Raw genomic sequence first — 14842 nt, 5'->3', positions numbered from 1 at the left:
AAGGGAAAATAAAAAAAAGAAAATGTTACAAAAAAAAAATCATGTTTAATGTCTATAAGTTAGTACTTTTGAATAGTTAAAATGATTAGTTTGGATCAACAAATGTGTGGCCTACAGCTTGGATTGAAAGGAAATTATCGGGTGCCGTAGCCTAGTTATCCCGACCAGCAGAAATTGCCGTTTTTACATCGTTTTAACGTCGGTAAACGTTGAAATCGTGTAGAAAAGAGAACTTTGCTGACTAGGATACGTTGAAACTGGGAAACATTCACAGAAGCTCTTCGATTTGTTCCAAGAACCCATTTAGCTTAACAGTTCATTTGTACATTGATTCAACGTCTGAATACATTATCTTAAAAATGCATAATCTTAAAAATGCAACGTATCGAAGGGCTTCTGTGAATGTTTCTCAGTTTCAAACGTATCCTAGTCATCAAAGTTCTCTTTTCTACACGATTTCAACGTTTAGCGACGTTAAAACGATAGGCCACACATTTGGTTAGCCTTTTCTTTCGGTTACTACAATGTAAAAATGAACTGTTAGGCTAACTGGGTTCTTGGAACAAATTTTTGCTGGTAGGGATAACTAGGCTACGGTACCCGATAATTTCCTTTCAATCCAAGCTGTAGGCCACACATTTGTTGGTCCAAACTAATCACTTTAACTATTCAAAAGTACTAACTTATAGATATAAACATGACTTTTTTTTTGTAACATTTTCTTTTTTTTATTTTCCCTTTACATCTTAAATTTTTCTGAAGGTGTTGCGACAGTGCCAAATTTCTTTCAACTCAATAACTTACTTCGGTCACAAGTAGAGATGTAAATGCAAAAAAACGAACCGTTTTTTTTAAAAAAAACGTGTTTTTTTTCAAAAAAAACTTGAGCCAAAAAAAACACTTGTTTTTTGGTTTTTTTTGTTTTTTTTCATATTTTTCTGGAAAATTTGCAATTTTTTTGCAATTTACAGCTTAGTTTCATTATATTGCTCTTGAAAAACATTAAATTACTAAAAATAGTTTTATTGGTGTGCTGAAATTCCTAAGTGTTTGTGTTTGGCAGCATATGTTCTTGCATAGTTCTATTGAGGACCTATGTTGTTTCGCTTTCTTCTTCATTCTCTGGCATGTTTGTGGCAGTAGACCTGACAAACATTGAATTAATGAAACTTGATACATGACATAATGTAGATGAGTTAATTTCTTTTTCCTTTTATGGAAATTAGCCTATGATGTTAGTATACTGTGGTACTGGTTATTCTTGTACACACTCAATGGGTTGACGAAATTTTGACAAAACAAGGTGGCAGTATTCAGTACACACATTTACCTTGTTTGTGGACGTGGTAATTTACTAATGCAAGCTATTGCCAATAGCTTGTTTAAACATGTTTTGTGACTGATAGCTTGCCAACGATGTATATGCTTTATAAATGTTGAAACAGAAGTATTCTTTTCGTGTGTTGTAAGATCTTGGATTGGACACTTCGTCATTGATGCTTCTTGCAGATTATTTGGGACATATAATCAGTGATGGGCATTATCGGCGATAATTTATCGGCGATAATTTATCGGCGATAATTATCGGCGATAAATTTTTATCGCTTATCGTTATCGCTCAATTATTTTTTCAGTTATGGTTTATCGTTATCGCCAAAGGCAATATTTGATTATCGCCGATAATTAATCGCCGATAAATTTTATTTCGGATCAACGCACAAGTGGAAAGACCATGAAAAGTAATATTTTTACTAGCCACCTAGTTAATGAAACTAAAATTAGAACCAGTTCTTCTTCAGTGCCTGAAGTGTGTATGCACAGGTCGTTGTCAGGGGAGGGGGCACGCCCCCCTGCAGCGACGGCCCTGACAACACAATAATTTTTAGAGTTGCAAATTGCAATGCAATGAAATGCATGCAACAAGTCTCTTGTTGTTTTGCTGCAATCGGCAATCGCGAGTGAATTTTACAATTAAAATGTAAGCGCACAGGCGGTACAGATTCCTTTGAAGCGAAGCGAAAGAAATTGGCATGTGGTTTGTGAAAGTGTCGCAATACGAGGCCGCTTTTACATCGGAAACATGGTCTTTCGCGCCACTTCACGATCAACTATTTTATTCTTGTGCTTTCTTTTTCGTTGGAAGTGTTAGTTTTTAGTAATTGTCGTAAAAAAATAAAATCTCTCTCGTCAAAACATGAAACTTACTGTTTTAAGTGCATTAAATCTTTAGATGAGTAGATTAACTAAAATCGCAAGAACTTGCCTTGAGACGTACGGTTACTACGTCACAAACTCAGTTTAAAAGACAAAATTCACACACAATAACAACACAAGATCGGTTATAGACTGTAAGATCGAATTTTTTCTAGCTTGGCGATATAAATTTAATCCAAAAACAATAACCAAATGCGTAAGTGCCATTTAACTTAAAAAGTTAACCCATTTGTGCCAAAAATGAAAGTAGGCTACTTAAAAAAAATTTCGGAAAATTTAAATATTGCATAATTATGACCTAATCCTAAAAAACATATCACAATTATTTTTTTTCCTAATTGTGTTTGTACTTTTTGAGAAAAAAGCCGTCCTATATATAAGACGCTAGGCAAATCCGTTATCAAATTTCACAAGCTTGATGGATTTCACAGTGTATGCACATTTTTATTACCAATAACGCTTAAGATTACTGATAAATTTTCAAGCAGTTGGCGTTTTTTGGAATTTTTTCAATTATTGCTGACTTTGCTGTAAACAGCCCTGCAGAAAGCAAAATACAAAGTTTGGAATTTTTTATGGTATTTTCATTTGATTTAATTATTTTGCCTACTGCACGTAAGCGGCAGTGTAACTCAATTGATAAAAGCATCCAACTGGTATCTGAAGGTATAATTATAAGCACGGCGGTTACCTCAGTGGTTTGATTTTGGATCAAGAGGTTGAAGATTCGATACCTACTGCCGCTGTTGCGATTCTATTCATGCATAACTTACAAAAAGTTTTGTCCCTTTACAGTAGCCTATATTATGTTCGATTTTTCGTCATGTTGATGAAAACAGTTTGTGCTGCATGGGATGGGGCAGCGCTAATCAAGAAAAAAAAAATTATCGTTATCGGACATTATCGGCGATAATTTATCGTTTATCGTTATCGCTTAACTTTTTTTGATTTATCGTTTATCGTTATCGCTTTAGGCATTTTTCGTTTATCGATTATCGTTATCGCTTAACTGAAAAATGAGTTATCGCGCCCAACACTGCATATAATGCAAGAGACCTTATCACTGATATTTTTAGCTGTCAAAAGTTAGTGCATTTGTCAGAAAAGGTTTAGGTTAATGTTCCTTTCAAATGCCCACCACCCATGTTGACTATTGCTAGTAACTACCATTCTACCAACCTTGAATGAAGAAATTTTTCCTTTAAAGTGGAGTTTTTCAGCACTGCTCAATGCTCAGTGTTCACATAGTGAATAAATGCTTTATAATGCTTTTCCTGACAAGAATAAAGTTTTACCCATATTCCCACAATGCAGGATAAAGATACAAAACAAACATCAAAGATGAAAACTTATTTTATTTGAGAACTAGGCCTACTGTTTTTTGAGATAAAAAGAAATTGACCTCTTGTCGTTACGCACCAATAAAACCATGATGCAAACTTTAATTTGTTTTATTGGGCAGAGGAAAGATTGACGAAAAGTTAGGCAAAAACAAAAAAAGTGCTAAAATCTCAAAGTTCTGCAAACTAGTTCAAATTGGATGGATTAAGTGCAATCAATAACCATACTTCTTTTAAACATGTCTATGACAGCACAATGGTGTGATTAAGGGAAAACAAACATGACTATGACGTCACAAAGGATTATTGAATCTCTTCAGGGAAAATAAAAAAACATCAAAACGTTTCCATCTTTCACTACATTTAAATGTGATTTGGGCTAAAAGTTGGGACTTTAGCACTACACTGCTTTTGCCAAACTTGTCATCAATCTTTCTTCTACCCAATTTTTTTTTTTTTAAATTTACGCACCATGGTTTTATTGGTGCGTAACGACAAGAGGTTAATTTCTTTTTAGCTCAAAAAGTAGTAGCCAAAACTTGTTTTAATATTCATAAACAGATAGCCCACCCCATAAAACATGGGAGTAGAGCTAAAACTTACGTAAATATGTTGAGCGGTTCTTGAGATATGGCCGTTTTTCTATTGCTCCTTATCTATAAAGCCACTTAGTGGCTAAGGTTATTTCACTTATAACTCGAGAACCGCTTGCGTGATTTTCATCACGTTTGCACCAAATGCACATCAACTGGAACAATCTCTTGACGTTGTACTGGTAATGGTGTGGTGTGCTGGTGAAAAGTGCCTTTGTAAAGTAGAGAAACAGGACCCTGACCACCTGGTCCTAACGTAACATGCCCATTAACCAAAATCCCAGGTGGCTTCGAAACTGTACACAAGTGTGGTACTGCATTTAACAATTGGCTGAACCAAATTACAGACAATACTTGAGATGTGCCAACCATAGGACACTGTGTTACTATTTGAGACGATGAGAAACCTTTATGGCTCGTGTGTTGAGGCTTGAGAGACATATTGTCTCATTTGAAAGATGTTATACGAGTTATGAGACTATTTTGTTGTTGAAAGAGACGCTATTGCAATGAGTTTACCCTAATTGCTGCATATTGTGACATTTAATAAAAAAATAGGTAAAAAAACAAAAAAAAACGAATCAAAAACGATAAAAAACAAAAAAAACGAGCTCGTTTTTTTTAAAAACAAAAAAAAACGTTTTTTTACATCTCTAGTCACAAGCACGTTTTAACGTTCGCGTTTTGTCGCTTCTACCTTAAAAACAACTGAACGGACATGACGAATTAAAGCACGTTTTTGCGTTCGCGTTTTGTCGCTTCTACCTTTGCTATGTTGACGTGTATTGTTTTTGATATGATGGTCAGAAATAAAAACAACTGAACTGACATGGCGAATTTTAATTTAATAGTTCAAACATTTTATTTTTATACCTTTCTGCACGTTCAGCAACGTTAAAACGATGTGAAAACAGTTAGGCTACGGTACCCGATAATTTCCTTTCAAAAATAAAATTTCAAAAACTCGCCGAATAGGGCACTCGCCGAAAAAGGCTCTCGCCGAATAGGGAACTTGCCAAATCGGACTAGCCAAATCGGACTCGCCGAAACGGGCCATTCCGACTGTTAAAGCCAACAATATGGCAGAAAAACAAAAGGGAATCGAAAAAAATGAAGATGAAATTAAAAAAACTGAAGCAAGCATTAAAGCTACTGATGAAATTATTGGAAATGGGCATGCAAAGCTTCAGGAGGCATTGTCAAACAAAGCGTTGGATCGGAAAGTTCTTCAAGCAGCTAAAGCAAGAATTGACATCAGCTAAAGCAAGAATCGAAAATCATAAAAAAAGAATAAAATTTTGATGAAAAATTATAAAAAAATCATAAAATAACCAAAACAAATCATAAAAAGTCATAAAATTTTTGACTTTTTTGGCATCAAATTATAAAAAAAATAGGAAAATCTTGAGTGGGACCCCTGTTATTTAACCCTTGATGGAATCTTTAGAAAGTTTTTTATTGAAAGCAGTGGCGTAGCTAGGAGGGTCGGAGGGGCGGACCGCTTCGGGCGGCACGTCTGGGGGCGGAACTTTCAGACTACGATTTTTTATTTTGATTATAATCTGATAAAAACGCATTTCATTTTCACATGCTTTTTCTTGAAGGGGCGGCAAAATCTGAATCCGCCCCGGGCGGCACATTCCCTAGCTACGCCACTGATTGAAAGTTACATTCTCTCTGAAAATTGAATGAGGCAGTTCACCAGGCATTTATTTTCAGTAGAACCAGTAGAACGAATCATATCATTTGTAATCTCTCTGCTGAGCATTGAGCACTTTTTTAATGGCGATAATAATATCTATTGTCGTGTAGAGCTAAAAACACAAAATTGTTTTAAAATCGCTTTTTTACGTGAGTTTTGTGCCAAACCTCTATTTTACTTATAACGCGCATTGCCGAAGGTTGCCTCAATTTCTCTGTCAACTACAGTCTGTGATTAATGGATAGTCTATTATGCGCTCAATAAAGTTGAAAACAGATTGGCCAAGATGATCAGAAAATGTACATTATACACCACAATATGCGAAAAGTACCAGAGGGAAACCGAAAAGAAGATGGCGGGATGGCATTAAAGAAAAGGTTGGCATCACCTGGATGAGAACAGCGAAAGACAGAATGGTGTGGAAACATATGTGGAGGCTATCTGCTAGCAGTGGCATGACTACATGATGATGGTAACAAAAGTTGAAAATGTCGCCAACAATAATTATCTCTTATTTGTCAATTTGGTTGCACCTTGTGAAAGTACACCGATGACACAAGTTCAGATTGGTTGGAGAGTACAGTGGTACGGTTCAGTTCGACCAGGTGCGCTGGTTCAGCTCGGAGAAGCAAAGAGCTGACCTTGTCATGACATTCTCAAACTACGAAATGGAATAATTATTGTTCAGTGGCAGGAGGTTTTGTCAGAAAGGAGTGTATCTGCGATAGTTGCGTGTCTAAGCAGCAGTGGCCGAGTGGTTAGCGCGTTGGGCTCGCAGTCGAGAGCCTGCATGTTCGACTCCAGCCACCTGCACTGGCTATTGTTTCTCTTGGCAAGAAACTTTACGATAATTGCCTCTACCCAGTGATCGATTTCGAGTAATGGGTAGTACCAAATTTAAGTCATAAGTAGAGTAGATAACCGGAAACAGACATTGTCGTCGGCTGCAGCGTGGGTCACGTTACGTCGGAAGGCGTACACCGATGCATAGCGCTCAAGTCCGCTTTCTCGCAATGCAGGATAAAGATATAACAAACAAACTTTGTCTGTGTGCGCCTTCTTGTTGATAGGCAGATACATACACAAGTCGAATGAGGAATAAAAAGACCAGGGTAATTAATACACTTCTTTTTGAGAATATTAACACTTTTAATATGCAAACGTAAAGTTAGCAGAGTTGGAGTTTGCATAAGTTTTTAATTTGCTTCAGATTACGATACTTTGTAGGTTGAAAGTTTGTTGTTGACCGAAAGATGATGAAACCCTTTCTCGTTGACGGTGGTGCGGACCGTGCGTCAATGGTATAAATTAAAAAAAATGATGTATTTCCTCGCAGCTTATGTAACGTTTGCAGGCTCGGCAGATTACAAACGAACTACGGTATGTAGATTTTGTTAAAACTGTGGCTATAATAAATCTGGTTCAGTTCAGCCCTTCTACGTTTCACCTTCCCATAGGTTACAGCCTTTTTATCCGTCCAGATCTGGTAAGATCCGCACCCGATGTGATAATGATCTGGATCAGATAAAGTAGTTGTCTGGGTAGCTTCTGGTAAGCCTGTTCACTATGTGCTCTACTTGAAATAAACATAAAGTACGAGGATTAGGACACAGAAATTGACAGACAGCCTGAAATAAGCATGAGCTTAGACCGGGGCGGGTGAAAAAACAGAACTCCTAAATTTAGAAAGCCTACCAGATGCCTTTTCTCTCTAATGTTGCTTTTTACTAGCGCAATGGTAGATCAAGCCTTGTGTTGCAAATTTATCATAAAACGGAAAATTTTCTGTTTAAAAATACCTTTTTCATGACCTCATTGGTGCAATAATATTGTGTTTGGAAATTTTAGCCAATCAAAACGCTCAGTTTATGACTTGAAATCATAGCAAATTTGGTAAATATTCTAAAGCAAAACATTCAAGAAAAATATTATTGTAACATACAGTATGGCCATCAGGCACATAGTATAATATTTGGCTAATTTTTAGTTTTCATTAAAATGTTTGAGTTCATAAGAGGGGGTCAATTTTGCAGATTTGATAAAGCTTTTAAAGTATCAAGTTCAAAAGAAAGTGCTTTCTCACACCCCGAAGCAACGGTGGATCCACGGGAAGGGGCAATACCTTAAACCGCCCCTGTCTTGAAGTTAAAGTGAAAATATAAACCATCCTCAGCGATTGAATGCAAGTGTTGTCATTCATGATTCTACGAATAGAAAATCATTGACGAGAATAACTAATATTTACTCGCCCTTAGCCTAATTGGGCAAAGACAAACACATTAAAAAAATCCCATTTAATAATCTGTGCACTAATTTCAACACAAGACTAACATGAACACATCAGGCTTGGGTTTGCCTATTCAAGTTGTAAAATCCGAGGTGAAAACTGCCAAGCCTAAAACCGTAATATCTCTCTTAGGTTCCAGAGGGGTAGGCCTACAGGAGCCGAAGTCTCGAATTTTGGCCGCAGTGGGAGTGAAGCCGAAGTCTGATTTATTTTGCAAGTTGATACTACCAGTGTACAAATATTTGCACTGCAATTGTCACAACAAAATGTTTTGCAACAAAATTTCCTTCCGCATTTTGCATGAATGAAGATTAAATTCAGAGTTGCCAGTTCTGCGATTTTTCTTCTGATTTGGATTTTTTTCTTAGTTTTGGAAAATTTTCAGCGGTTTGGGATTTCGTGCTGATTGATTTCGTTTCATTTCAAACAAAATAAATACTAGACAAAAAAAATTCTTTTTGTTTACTTTAGTTTATATAAACTGTCAAATTTTTTAGTACTTTTGGGCAAACTGGGCTTATTTCAATTTGAAATTGAATGGGATTCTTTTCAGTGGCAATTAGGCTCGAAGTTTTAAAATTTGAAATTTGTACTCCGTACACCTCTGCTAGGTACGTTGAATGGGTACCTACGTGAGATATTCAATTGCAAAAGTAAAGGCATTTAAATTGTTTGTATAATCGGCTAACTGACATGTGAAATAATATTCATTTCCCCCCCTCCCCCTTCTCGAAATTAGTGCTGGCTACTCCCCAATACATAAGCATCGGTGAATAACTTATACGGAAAGTAAAGGTGGCCCCATATTTAGTTACTATACTTCGGAGAATGAGAAGATAAGGTTCTCAACTAAACTAAGCCTCCGCACTAACAAGAGTAAGGTGGCCAGATTTTTCTCATCCGCCTTTCCTTCAGCAATTATGTCCAGCCATTTTATTACACCCTGGGTAGAGGTGAGTGTTATTTTCAACAATCAGCTTTAGCCTGGTGCCGAACCAGGTTTTTATTATTGGAATGTCAACGCCTTTGATCAATTACAATTTAAAGTCTCAAACAGAATGGCTTAATAATTTGTTGTTGCTCCTGCAGAATATTATCCAGTAAAACTTTTTCAAAAATTTAAAATTTTATGAATCGCGCCAAAAACTCATTAGCGCTGCGTTGCGGTAAATTGAGGTTGTAGCCACCAGTGGCGCACAGTGACCAGTTTATGGGTGTTCGCATTTTTTAGAAAGTTTTAAATAGGGCATTTTTTAGTAGATGCTTGATTTGCACAGTGAATCTTGAAATCAGTGGTCCTTAACCTTTTTTTCTGACACGCCTCCCTTTAGCAATGATCAAATGCTTTGTGCCTCCCTCCCAATTTTGAACAAGTGCAATGTCAGAACCAATTTTATTTGTGTTCGTTACGGTCGGTCATGCTGTACTTAAAATTGGTTCTAAGCAACTAGATTGTTAATGTGAAGGTTGGCACCAGAAATTGTGCAACGTAACAAGTCTTTATAACTTTCATGCTTCACTTGGTCTTGACCGCAACTTCAATAGAAAATGTAGCTTCACAAAGATATGGATCCGAGCAGTGTTAGTACTTGAATGGGTCAAGTCTTACTTGGCTGTCGGGTTAAACTTCAAGAGAAATAATATTCTTGTGCTTCCAAACGTTCAATGGATTTCCGGATTTTTATTCAACTTGACTCTTCCATAAGTATACAGTAGTTTGAACATGGAAGTTCTAAAATTGTTCATAGTTTTTCGTATTATACTGTATACTGTAGGCTCAGTACCGTAGGCTACGTTTATTCTTAAATGCTCATGATTTTGATTTTTCTTTTTTTGTATTAGCTGTAAGATTCAGTCGTCCCCGCATGGCTTCATCAACTGGCACACCTCCAGTTGCTTTAGGTAAGGGAGGGTGGGGTAAGATGAGCACCTTTTTGCTCAAGTCGCTTTTACAAAAGAACGGTTTGTTTTGGAAAATTTTAATAGGGTGAACTTAAAGCACTAGTGAATCAGCTACATTTTAAATTGAGTTTTTTTTACCTTGCGACTTATATATTTTTTATATTGACACTTATTTGCGTGTTGCTCAACTTACCCCGGCATAAATTGTATGGGGTAAATTGAGCAATGACCTGGGGTAAGTTGAGCAATTCGATTAAGTTGAAGCATTCCCCTGTCAGTTTATTAAAGCTTGCTGAAAAATACGAACACCCAAAAAATGGCCAACAACGTCACAAAGAGAATCAAGATTTTATAAACTTTAGACGAATTTTACTTTTCCACAGCAGGCCGCCTCTTGAGATTCCAAGGTAAGGTTGCCGCTAGTTGCCTAAATGGCTTTTATCAGTGACGATCGGTGAGGGAAAGCAAGGAAAGCAGTGCTTACCTGAGCGAAAACTATGCAAAATATAATGACTGAATTCTAGGTTTAACTTCTTATTATTTTTATCAAGTCTATTTTAACTTGAAAATTACTGCGTTCGTGACTATAATTACTCGTAACGCCTGTGAGTAGTCTAAGTCCTCACCAAACCGCTTGTCTTGCCTATAAATGCCAATTAACGCAAACGCTTTTGTCAGAAACCACCACTGAGGCTCCAGGGAAATCAACTTTCAAAATTGCTTTCCCTACGTCCAAAAACGTCAAAAAACGCCTTCGTTTTATCCAATCCTTACTCGTTTTGCGACACCTTACTCGAAAACGACACCAGCTGCTTAGCCAATCAGATGTGTTATGGTTAGAGTTGCTTTCCCAGTGACGTCAATGCGTATCTCATAGCGGCTGCTTTTGGTTTCGGGCGAAAGGAATACAGCCTCTACGCATGAGTGATTTTCGCGCTTGTACCTATAGACTACTGAATACGCTGAAAATAAAGCTGGTTCTCTTACCAAAAAAAAACATAGATTCTACAATAAAACATGCAATTCCAAAGGGTACATTAACCAACCAGTACTGAAGCAGCACAAGTGTTTTTAAAATTCTTTTGGGTCAATAGACTGACATCACAAGTTCAGAGCAAATTTACTTGTGTTCTTCAAGAATGGACTAGCTTAATTTATAGGCTAATTATTTGCTCTTTACTAGTGCACCAGTCCAATGCATGTCTTAAATGATTACAGATGACATTGGCAATAAGTTTTTGTGCTCAGTCTAAAAAAGCATCCAACATTCTAGACTAGTCCCAGTTTGATTGATTGATTGTACCTTTATCTTCGGACTGGGAAAGTCCGAAGATTTTGTTTTGGAAATGCTCTCAGAGCGCACCAAATTGGAAGTGTTTTTCAAAAATTTCTGGGGGAGGCCCTCCAGACCGCCCGCTGGAGGTGTTGCCTTTGGCAACACGACTTCGGGCTTCGCCCGACGGTTACGCCCTTCGTGCCTACTACCTTGCTGCAGCATATTTCCAAGTTGCTTTCCCAACGGTTTAAGCCACCGAACGTCACTGGCTTTTATCAATTAAGAGTTTAAAGTTTAAATTCCAAAAACTCGGATCTCAGTCCCTTGGATATTTTGAGTTTTTAATGAATACCATTGTAGCCAATGATACTGGCGGAACCGTCGCTCTTGCGGTCGCTTTCGAAACAGAACATAATGATTGCAAAAATTTTTACATTGTAAACCGGACTGTCTGTTTATAACTTTAACAAGCTTTCGGTTTGATTGCGCGATTTTCCAAAGCGGAGGATTTGCAATAAATCTGCCGCAAACAGTTCTTTACTTGTTTTAACGTTAATTATTGTAAACTTTTTACAAGGCAAGTTTCATCTTGTAAATTTTTATGGAGGTTTGTTTTGAAGCAATATTACAGAACCCACTGCAAGGGTTAGCCAAAGTCGGTGGCTATTAGTACAAGTTTGGTAGAGAGGTCACTTTTTCGACCATAAACAGACATAGCTGAGCAAGACCACAGCATTTTAAGTTATAACAAAGAAAGATTGAAGTAAAGCGAACATTTTCGGCTACACATGAAGCTTTAAAAGAAAAATATTACACTGTAGAGGAAGTACTACAGCATAAAGTATAACAACAATATGGTCTGATCTAAACAATTGAAAACTGCTCATCTTGCTCACATGAAACGAAAAGTGGATGATCCAGCATTACGGATCGAGCAATTGAAAGACTCACTGTGTTTCTTATGATGATCAGGGACAAAACCAATCAAACTGATTGAAACTTTATTTGTTGCGCCATGTTTGTGCCTATCTCAATCCCTGACCAATAAGCTAAATTTTTCACAAGAAAACATCCATTTACCACGTGGTAGGTATTCACTCTAAGATTTATCAACACATTGAAAAGATGACGCTAATTTTTGTTTTACATCCAAATTTCCGAAAACTTTTATCTGATGACGTCAGGCTTGCAAACTCAAATGAAGTTCAATCGGTTTCAACTTTTTGTCTAGTAAAGTGTAAAATTTGAAAAACAAAGAATAAATGTTTAACTTTAATAAATTTTTCATTTTACTCTTTCTATAAATTAATGTCTTTTTGAAACAGAAGTTCCCAATGTTCAATCTATTTCCACAATTGCTGCATCATAAAGCCAAACACAATTGATTTATTGTGACGTATCCAAACTTGAAGATTTTTATTTTTCGAAATCAGGTTTTGGGGGTTGCAAACCATGACCAATATCTTCGAGTTGGAAATTGTAAATCATCGAGTTAAAAAGTTCAAACACTAACGATCAGGTTCAGAGGAGGTTTAATTCAAAGTCCTGACTGAAACCAATAAAGTAATTTTTCTTCCAGCACTTCGCCTAGGTATGATCCGTATTTGTCATGCAAATATTTTCTAGCAAAGTTGCAAAGTTTATCAGATAAATGCGAAAGTGGAAGCAGAAACGTACAAGTTGTTTCATTGCTTCACTGACGTTTCAAGTGCTACGAAAGTCAAAAGCAATAAAACAATTTCTATGATTCTGCTTTTACTTTCGCATTCATCTGATGATAACTGCAACTTTGGCAGAAGAGGTAGGCCTAATATTAGTAATAAACACTCAAACTTTTCAGTATGTTGTCATGTGCATGTCAGCATTATACAAATATAAAATGTTTAAACAGATGAAAAATTTTACAGAATTTAATCCACTAAATCCCGTTGCGTTTTTGGTAAGGAAGGATCGAAACAGCTTTAGTGGATTAAATTTTGCAAAACTTTTATTTCTATAACGTTGTAGGCTTTAATGCTAAAGAAAGGTAGTGGGATTGTTTTTTTGCCTTCTCGTCCGCATTATTCCAGTCTTTAACCACTGGGCGTAAGCCTAGATAAGTTAAAACAGTATTAAGTTATTTTGCGATCAAATCCTTCAGGAACCGTCGTGTTTTAGTTTAAAACAAACACTGCAGCTAATTCGCGGAAGTTTTACTTGGCAAGAACTATTTCAATACAACGACAAAAAAAGAATTTCAAATTTAGAACAAATGATCTATTTGTGGTTGTACTTTCAGTTCTGTTTGAGCGACTTTGCGATTTTTTACCAAAACTTAGCTTTGAACATCAACAAAACAGGTAACTTGGTAACCTGATGGTACTTGCTAACTTGGTAACCAAAACAGGTAACCTGATTGCGCCATAACCTAACCAACAGTTGTACAATGCATTGTTTTGACAATTACATTTTACTCTGATTGTTTGTTAATATATTGCGCTGTTAAAACAAAATAAATTGACTTGACTTGACTTGACTTGATAGTTAGATACAATAACGCTGTCTTGACTTAAGACTGGGGGATTTCCATAAAAAGTATCTGGTTTCCTCTTTGCAAGAAGTTGGTAGTTTAGTTCTGTTGAGGGTCTGCAAGTGATGTCGTTGAAGCTTGGCTTGGCTACTATGCATAATCATCAATGATAATTAATTGATGAAGGTATTGAGCTGATGATGACTGAGACATTGGTAGCTGAGACAGTTGATCATTTGCGTAGTGATAGGAAAGTTAATGGTAGCGCGATTACGTCACCGACATGATCGGCTCAAATATTGATCAATCGACTTTTTACTTTTGGATGTTATTGAAGTTTTATTTATCATATAAATGATAAATAACAATGCATCTTGTTAAAAAGATTAATTGTTTATTGAATTCTAATCACGTGGCAGGGTTAGTTTGAAAGGTTAAGTGGAAAGTTTATAAAAGTAAGCAATCTTAAAATCAGCAAAAGCGATTGAAAAATTAATTTCATGCATTGAAGGACCAAGTAAATCTCAGATAAAATAACTTGATGATTGACGCCATCTTGTTTTATTCTTCATTGTTGTGACGATAATTTGTTGAATAGTTTTTATGACGTAACAAATTGATAATAATAAGTCAGTAGTCAAATCATTGTGGTCCCCTCCAAAAGTGCTTCCTCAGTGGACCTTATGAAGGCAATGTTGTACCAATTGAACTTGAACCTGCCTTGTGGGATAGTTTTGGTTAGCAATTGGTGTAGAGTGTAGAGTAGTAGACTGTATGGTCGTTTCGTTGTCTCCCTGTCTGCTTGGGAACTTGTGCCACTTTTGCAGTGTATATAAAACTTGCATGTGTCGACCATGTATTGTTCCTGTTCTTGATAAATAAACCACTCACCAGTGGTTTATTTACCAAAAATGATGGTTTGATGACTCGTTATCCAAGCACAGGTTGAATTATATTGGTTGGAGGGATGAGTGATCGTGCATTGTTAGATGTTTGTCTTCACAAGGGTATTGTGGTTT

This window comes from Aplidium turbinatum, chromosome 7 (genome assembly GCF_918807975.1).
Source record: "Aplidium turbinatum chromosome 7, kaAplTurb1.1, whole genome shotgun sequence".
Classification (NCBI taxonomy): Eukaryota; Metazoa; Chordata; class Ascidiacea; order Aplousobranchia; family Polyclinidae; genus Aplidium; species Aplidium turbinatum.
Note: the sequence above shows the minus strand (reverse complement) of the source record.